This window comes from Mus caroli, chromosome X (assembly GCF_900094665.2).
Source record: "Mus caroli chromosome X, CAROLI_EIJ_v1.1, whole genome shotgun sequence".
Taxonomy (NCBI): domain Eukaryota; kingdom Metazoa; phylum Chordata; class Mammalia; order Rodentia; family Muridae; genus Mus; species Mus caroli.
This window is the reverse complement of record NC_034589.1, coordinates 104,267,331-104,276,661: the sequence shown is the minus strand read 5'-3', so window position 1 is coordinate 104,276,661 and position 9,331 is coordinate 104,267,331.

Sequence of the window (9,331 nt, the reverse complement as noted above, 5' to 3'; positions counted from 1 at the left end):
TATGTGATCTGAAGCAGCACTAAAAGAGACTCGATGTTTATTATTCTGTAGTCATTGACTAAGGCAGAGTTGAAGTTAACACAGCTGCTTCATATTCTCCATCTTTTGATTATTTAGACAAATAAGTCTTTAAGGAACACTGTCTGTATTTTATTCATCTGAGGAATACTTGCATAAACTGTTTTTCATACTTGTACTAGGTTATGAGTTATTTTTCTATAATTGACCAAAGATAACTTAAACCAATGAAGTGTCAAAATAAGTCTGATAATAAGGCTTTGATATATAAATGTGAACTCTCCCCATTATCCTCTTCATTATTCCTTCTCATGTTCAATCTCATTATCTCAGGAAACTATGTGTCATGAAATTGTAAATGAGATTTTCTACTTTTGTTTCCCCAAATAAGAGACCCCTTATTATTTGAGGTTTCTCCAGGCCAGGTGCTTCTGCTCCACTTTCCTTCTTCCTTCTCTGTTGTCTTCTCTCTTTTTCTCTCCCAAAACCTTCAGCTCCACCTTCCCCTATTTCACTGCTCAATCACTGGCTCTAGCCTTTACTTTATAAATTAATATGGGAAGAAGGTTTACAGGAAATCACCTGAGTGCTGACTCATTCCTTGTTCAGAACCCCTCACAGGAGAACAGAATTAACATCAAATACAGTTAGTCCCAGGGCTATCAGCAAAACCCTTTCTAGTTCTTTCTGAATTCTGGCTATCTGGTTAAACTTAGTTGTTCTGGCTCACACTCCTCCCCAAGCTGACTGATTCAATCTGTCTTTCCTCAGCTTCTCACTGAGTTGTTCTCTATGGCTTCAAACTTACTCTGGAAATTTGTTTTAATCTTCTGGCTCATTCTCATTTTCTAGATTGCTTTGTCTTTATCTGCAACCTGTCTCTCTAAAACAGTTCAGATAAAATTGCCTCCTTTCTCTCTTTTTTTGACTCCATTGCTTTCTTAAATTGCATTTCTTTCCTGTTTGTTTCTGTGACAGGTATATCCTGTCTCTTACTTAGTCTGTCAAATCTTTCTCTGATTCATCACTTAGGCTGCCCTTCAATTGGATGTTATTGTTTTGGATTAAAGGTGTGTCTATATTCTACACAGAAGTATTAAAGATGTGTTATTTCAGTTGGATCACACAGACCTAGATCATCTTTGGATGTAATTCCTTGCCAAAGTAGCTATGCTGCTGGATTAAAATTCCTCTATATATGGGTACATTTTTCTGTAGTTTTAGAAGGTTTTTTTCTTTTCAGTGATCTGGCTAAAAATATGATCTATGTCATTCACCTAGAATTCTTCTTCTTTCTCGTTGATTATAATTTGAAATTTTGATCTTTCCTGGAATTTCCTGCATAATCTTTTCTTTTATTTAAATGTTTCTCATATTATTTGTTTGTATAATCTAATTCCTCTAAGTTATCTTTGAATATTGATGTTCTATCTTCTACTTGAACTATTCTCCTTGTAAGGCTTTCCACCTGAATTTCCTAATTGGGCTTATGAGTTTTCCCAATTCCATCTTCATTTCAGCTTAAATTTGCAATATTTTTCTTTACTGAATTTGGTTTTCCCAACCTGTAATTGTCTTTATAATTCCACTCAACCTCCTGTTTATATTTTTACTCCAGTAGCTCTTTCTTTGAATTCATTTTTTTAAGTTCATTGGGTTATTTACTTGTATCTCTTTTAAGCCCCAATGGATTATTTAAAGACATTTATTATGATTTTCCTTTTAAGAGCTGTGCCCTGGGGTTCATCTGAGTAAATTTCATTAGATAACATTTCCATTAGACTGGTGGTTTCTGTGGTGAATATAGTGTCATGATATTAACATAATGTTTTTGTCATGAGACCTGTGCATGTAGACCTTTTTCTTGGCTGTGTTTCTGCTGTAAACTCTGCAGGTTTGGTTGGATCACAGAATATGCCTTCTATTCTGAACCTGGAAATAAGAAAAGGAACAGGCTGGGCTCATCTGACTGGGTCAGAGCTTTGGTTATGGAAGTCAGCATAGGTCTTGGAACTGAGGAGGATAATACAAAGTAGTATAGTTGAAGCTAACTCATTAGACTGGGCTGGAACACTATGTATTGGCTGCAATGGGTATGAAGGATTGCTCTGTCAATAATTCTTTTAAATTTATTCATCATTAACCCTCAAATCATCTTTATATCTCCACTTTACATTTATTGTCTCATCTATGTGTGTATGAGGGGGAGGGGGTTGCTGAATTTATTTAGTGTTGTTGGTATGTATATATGTTTGTGGATAATCCCATTGGATTTGATAACCTATCAAGGGACTTGTCCTTGGATAAGACAAATTCTTTTTCTTTCAACATCCATTATATTCCTGTCTTTGTGACACACCCCTTTAATCCAAGCACTCAGAGTCAGTCAGAGGTAGATGTAACTCTGAGTTTGAGGACAGCCTATCTACAGAGCTAGATACAGGACAGCTAGGACTACACAGAGAATCTCTCTCTCTCTCTCTCTCTCTCTCTCTCTCTCTCTCTCTCTCTCTCTCACACACACACACACACACACACACACCACAGTACCACCACCTTCACCAACAACAACATGAAACAAAACAAAACACAATACAACATGGCCATTAATTGGTTGTAGCTCTTCAGCTCTTCATCTGGAGTTAGGGTATTGTGAGATTTCTCACACATGCTTTGGGTTTGTGTTATCATTTGCACAGGTCATATTTAGTTGACCATACTGTTAAAAATTTCATGGGTATAGCTTCCCACCATATATATGGTAATTATCTCATAGCATATATACTGGTTTTCTTACTCTTTAGATCTTTCCACCCCATCATATGTCATGTTCCATGAAACTTAGGTGTGAACATTGTGTAATAGATACATCAACCAAGAATAGACACTGCACATGGTTCTGGGTTGTATAAGAAAGCAGACTTAAGCAAACTATGAGGAGTAAGCCAGTAGGCAGAACATCTCCATGGCTTCTATTTTGCTTCCTGCCTCCAGATTCCTGACCTCCTAGAGTTTCTGCCTTTAACTCCCTCAATAATGAAGTTTTACCTGAGAGCTGTAAGCTGAAATGAACCTTTTCTCACCTACTTTGTTTTTCATTATGTTTTTTTTTTAATCACAGCAATAGAAACATTAACTGAAACAGGCACCCTGCAGTCAGTTGTTCTCTACATTTAACAAGGTATGGATTTCTGTGCTCCATGTTAAAAGCAACTTTCTTTGATAATGGGTGAAAACTATACTTATCTGTAGATATAATAATAGGTATTTAGATTTCATTCGAGAATTATACTGGTTTAGGAATGTGCCTGTAGGGAGTCCTCTTGTAAAGACTGTTATCTCACCAAGAACAGGTCATTAGGTAGGTTACAGTACCAGGAATGAATTCCTTCCCATATCACAGGCATTATGTCTCAAAGGTAGATATTGAGTATTCCCAAGGTTTGTGCCAGTATTGTACCTTTGTGTATATGTTGTAGTGCTATTATTGTATCTGAATCTTAACAGCTAAGTAGAACTTCTAATTGCAGTTGGCAACTTGGATCACAACTATGAGTGCTTTGAGAGCTAGTCCTCAGGGACAACATTTCTAGCTCATGTCCAGCTTGATTCCTCCTAGTCTTGAGTCCAAAGTATGTAAAGACTTCAACAATAAGGAATTACTTTCCACCTCTGGGAAGCAACCAAAGGCAATTGTAATATCCTGTGCTGTTTTGGTAGTCTCCACATATAGACATAGTTATCAAATATGTCTCTATTTGATCTTTCTTGAAGACATCGATGCTAAGCTTGTCTATAAGATATTTTGTGACTGGAGTTGATAGATCTGTTCATATGTGATGCATTCCAGTTTATGAATCAGATATGATTTTCTCTTTGAGGAACATTGTACAATTCTTATATTCTTCATGCTGTTTCCCCCATCCTGCCCATCATCTACTTTTTCTTTCGTCTTTTGCTACTAAAATACTCATTTTCTTCCAATACTCTGGAAGTTGGAATGGGCATGGCTCTCATAGGCTTAATATTTGAATACTTGTATCCCAGTTGGTTTGTTGGAAGAGGTGTGTCACTGAGGGTGAGTTTTGAGGTTTCAGTGTCATTCCCAGTTAGCACTCTACACGCCCCCCTTTTAAGGCTCTGTTGTGTCTCAAGATGTGAACTCCTTTAAGGAAAGGCTTTTGCTATTGATCTATTTTGTAAAGTGCAGGAATTTATCCTAATTAGACCATGATATTTTGACTAAATACTGGCTGGCATAACTTTTAGCTAGCTGTAAATTAAATAAAATATTTAGTAAATATGCCAGCAAGTTTTATGTCAATTCCACACAAGCTAGAGCTACTGTGGTGATCTGAATAGGTTTAACCCCTATAGACTCATGTGTTTGAGTATGCTTGGCCCATGGGAAGTGGCACTAGTAAGAGGTATGGCCTTTATGGAGGAAGTGCATCACTGTCAGGGTGGGCTTTGAGGTCATATGCTCAAGCTCCATCCAGTGTGGAAGAGATTTTCCTCATAGCTGCTGGAGGAAGAGAATCTTTTCCTGGCTGCCTTTGTATCAAGATGTAGAACTCTCAGCTCCTCTAGCACCATGTCTGTTTGTGTGCCACCTTGCTTTCTGCCATGATGGTAGTGGACTGAACCCCTGAAACTGTAACTGAGCCACAATTAAATGATTTCATTATACGACTTGCCTTGGTCATACTATATCTTCCCAGCAATGAAACCCAATCATCTGAAAGGAGGGAACCTCCACTGAGAAAATACATCCTTAAAATTCAGCTGTATGGCATTGTCTTAATTAGTTATTGATGGGGCAGAGCTCAGCCTGTTGTGGGTAGTGCCATCCCTGGCCTGGTTCTTCTGGCTCCTATAAGAAAGCAGGATGAGCAAACCATGAGGTGCTAGAAAGACAGTAAGGAGCACCCTGTAAAGAACTCTTCATCAGCTCCTGTCTCCAAGTTCCTGCCCTGTTTGAGTTCCTGTTCAGACTTCCTTCAATCCTGAACAATGATATGAAAGTGTAAGCCAAATAAACTTTTTCCTCTTCACCTTGCTTTTTGATCAATGTGTTACCATCACAGCAATAGAAACTGTAACTAAGACAATAAACATACACATAAAATTTAGTGTGATACTTCAAAAGCTTAACTTTTTTGAGTACATTTAAAAGGTTAACTTATTTTGAAAACTTTAAAAGTCATTCCAAATTAGAGTAAAAAAACATTCTAGTTAAGCTTAAAGGCTACCAATATCTGTGAAACTTGATTTGTGTTCTTGGTAGAGAAGGCAAAACATCCAAACTTCAATTCAAACTCAAACATAGTTTTTAGTGTTTCCTTCCAGCATTAGGTGAAGCTCCTACTGTCTTTTGAGGGTCTCTGGGACTTCAAGCCATTAGTTCAACAGAGGACCAGTTTCTCATGGTGCACTTCCCCACATATTCTCTCACTTATAGCTCTACATATTCTGAATGCATGTGTGACATGAAGCTAGAACTGAAGTGCACTGAGAAACAAAGGAGACGAATGGGAAATGGATATGTTAAAAATAGTTACACTCTTCTGTGAAAATGTCTGTCTGGAACCCAGTAAAATGTATCAGAACCAATAAAATGCATGAAAGAAAAGTAAAAAAAAAATGAAAGTTTCAATAAATTATTTTATGTTTTTTGGGAGTAACCAATAAGAAAATTGATGGACCTCAGCCAGACAAACCTCTTTTAATATCTGTAAACTCTACCTACAGGGAACTAAATTAACTGACACCAAAGATTATGTTTTACATTTTAAATTTTCTAAATGAATATATGTATGTATACGTATATTTTTTAAATGTTCCTTAGAAAATGGTAAGATGACAAGACAAGAGATGTATTATATTGATAAGCTTGTTTGAATATTTCTAAAAGTATAATCTACATATGCTAAGATATGTTATTTAATCACAAGTATACCATTGATATCATATGAATAAATATTTTAATAAAATACTTTTCAAAGTGTGTTGTATTTATAAAAACATTTTAAGCTAGATATGATCACTCAGTCCAGCAATTTAAGCAATTGTGAGGCTGAAGCAAATGGATTACCATGAGTTTGAGGCCAGCCTGGTTTACATAGTAAACATGGTAGTTGGGAAGTGAGCATAAATAATTAAATCATTGAAAATGTAAGGATTTCAACTGTATGCTACTTGCATTTGAAATAAAATTATTCCACATATATCTGATGCTTAATAAAATAAATTAAAAAGAAATTAGAAATATGTTTCTTATTTAGTGATCATGTAGTTTAGTTTTCCTCTGTGTGACCATTTTTTAATGAATTAGAGACAGAACTCAGTCAGTAGTAGTTGTTTGACTGGATATATTGATGACTATTGTTTTGTTGTTGTTGAGTAAAACTAACATTAATGTACTTATAATTCTAAGACTCAAAATTTCTCTACTAATTATTTAAGAAATACATAAGTATGAAATGTGGGCTTTTTATACGTGCTTTTTAAAAATTGTAATAAAAAGTTGCTTTTCTCATAAATAGAATTTCTAGACAACTTCAGAGTTTTCCTTATGCTTTGAAATCCAGGTATTTCATTGGTAAAAAATTATCATTACTGAATGGTAAACTATAATAAGAACCTTAATTTTAAGGAATGATTCTGAAAACAAGAGGAGTAAATCTATTGGAGTGGCTGTGATTTTTATTTTTATTTGTAGCCATGGATTGCTAGGATAATCCAGATATGTTTTATTCAGGGTGTCAAGTGTTTGAAAGGCAAGGTAGGTTGAATTGATACTGACTTGCCATCTGTTAAAAGGAGACCTTATTTAGAGGACTCGATGAATCAATGAAGGCAATTCCCGGCAAATCTATTGCTACAATTGAAGGAAAACATTAAAAGCACATGTTTTACTTTAGATGTGTGGGCAAGTGTGTCAGCTTTATATGCAATGTCAGCATGGTAAATTTTTAACGTAGAGAATATGTACAGAAAGATAATTGCTTATGAAAACCATAGCACATGGCCTATTATAATTTTCTCATTAATAATAAGTAATAGTTAACTTTTCCAGAACATGTATCTGTTTGGTGTTGTAGTGGTCATCTTATTTATATAATTGTATTATTAACCCTATAAAGCAGAAGCTTAAATCTCCTTGTTTCAGAGATTAGAAAACTGAGACTCAGTGATACTTAGATTATAATGATTATAAGTGATAAATTTAAGATTAGAATTAAATAATGTAAATTTAGAACACAGGTACTTAACCAATAGACCTGATAAACAAGAGAAATTTCAACAAAAGTATGTGCATATGTATATAGTATATATTCATTATTATTATTATAAACAGTAATATAGTGACATTTTAGTTGACATAGTTCTGTTTATTTAGGGATCCAGCTTTCTGGAATAATGAATATCTCTGCAACTTTTCCTCAGCTAAAACTAATGAGATGAGTTACTAAATGTTTGGGTTGTTTTAATGATTAACTAACGGCATAAGAGAAGCTAGTAGACAGGGTAAATATGGCCAAGCTGTTCCGAATGAAGGTTAAAAAGTCACAATTAAACTTACAACATTTCCCAATTAGTACATAATACAGTGAAAAATGTAATTTGTATTAGATAATAAAATATATACTGTGTAAATATGTTATTTAATCTTTTAATGTAATAAAAATGGGCTGAGTATGTAGCTCTGTAGCAGAGTTCTTGCCTAGCATGTATTCCCAACACCAATATAAATAAATAAAAATTAAATAAATATTAATGGTAATGACTATGAAAATAGTATGTAGGATTAACTGGCGTATCTCTGTAAACTTGGAATTGTCCAAATGCTCTTACTACCTTTTGTAAAAATAAGAACATTATATACAAGCACTGTTATTATTATTGTTGTACTAACAAGGTCAGTAAGATACAATAAAATTAAATAAATTTGCAAGACTTATATCTCTAGCTAGAGGACTGTAGAGCCAGACTACAAACCCAGGCATTTTGGTGCCTTTTTGAAGTAAACATAAATATAGGATTACTCTATTCTTTTGTGGTACTCCTGTGTAATAATGGAGAAAGGCTGAATTGTAGTCATGTCCACATGGTCTGCTGCTAATGATTCTACCATACACAATAAGAAATGTTTACTATCTTTCTTTCTGGAGGGATAGTAAAGGAACCTAGCTTTCTGAATGATTAACAGGGATATCATGGAGTGAACAGATAAATAAGAACAAATTAATAAGAAGCAAAAGGATTAATAGAAGACAAGAGGAAGCAAATTGGGACTGTGTGGAAAGAGTGATTTATAGGGGAATAGAGTGTTAACAAGGAGTAATTAGCCAGTTAATGTAATTATTACCCTTCACTTTTTCCTATATCACCATGATTATGATTTGTATTCCACTTAAAAGTTACCCACATCTAGAATAGCCTGTGCTGCCTCCTGAGGCCATAGTGATGTTTGGGTCCATAGTGCAACTGAGGTCTTTGTCTGGGGCCATCGTCCTATTGTGACCAATGTCTGTGTTGATGTCAATGGCCCATGTTACCACCAAGGCCATGCAGATATCCTTAGTCTTGGCTGCCACCTGAATCCATGTTGACATCTGTGGGTCATGGTGCCAAAAGGGGCATGTTGGTATAGGTGACCTATTCTGCCACCTGAAGCCATGGTAATGTCCATGGTCTGGTCTGAAGAGTCGTGATAGTCCTGTGTATGAAGTTTGGACTGTCTCCAGAAACAATGTGAAGGTCCATGACCCATGCTCTCATTGACTGTAAAGAGCAAAGGTACTTTCTCCCCTTTATTTCAATGATATAAATGATTGCAGATGCATAGTTAAGAAAGAGAGATATGGAAGGCTTCAGTGACAACCCTACTACGTATGCCCACTGCCTGCCCCAAAGTAGCCAGCTAAACAGGAAGCTATCGAAGAGTACTTTAAAACTGTGTGCTAAGAATGTTGAAGTTAGATCTCCACAAGTGAAAAGCTTCTCCTAGGTTGCGGGAGATAAATGATTTATTTCTATTTAAGGGGCAGACCACTGAGAGTTTGACCATGATCCAGTGAGTATATTGATAAGACAAATTAGACTTTTTTAATTTTTAATTTTTTATTCTTATTGTTTTATTTGGGGGAGGGCAAGGAGGTCATCAGTGTAGGGGGCAGACATGGATGGACTGGGAAATGAGAATGATCAGCATATGTGATGTGAAATTCCTAAAGACTCAATAAAAAAATTGGTAAAAGAAAGTTACCTACATCTAATTCAAAAGAATGGAAATTATCCAAGTAGCCAG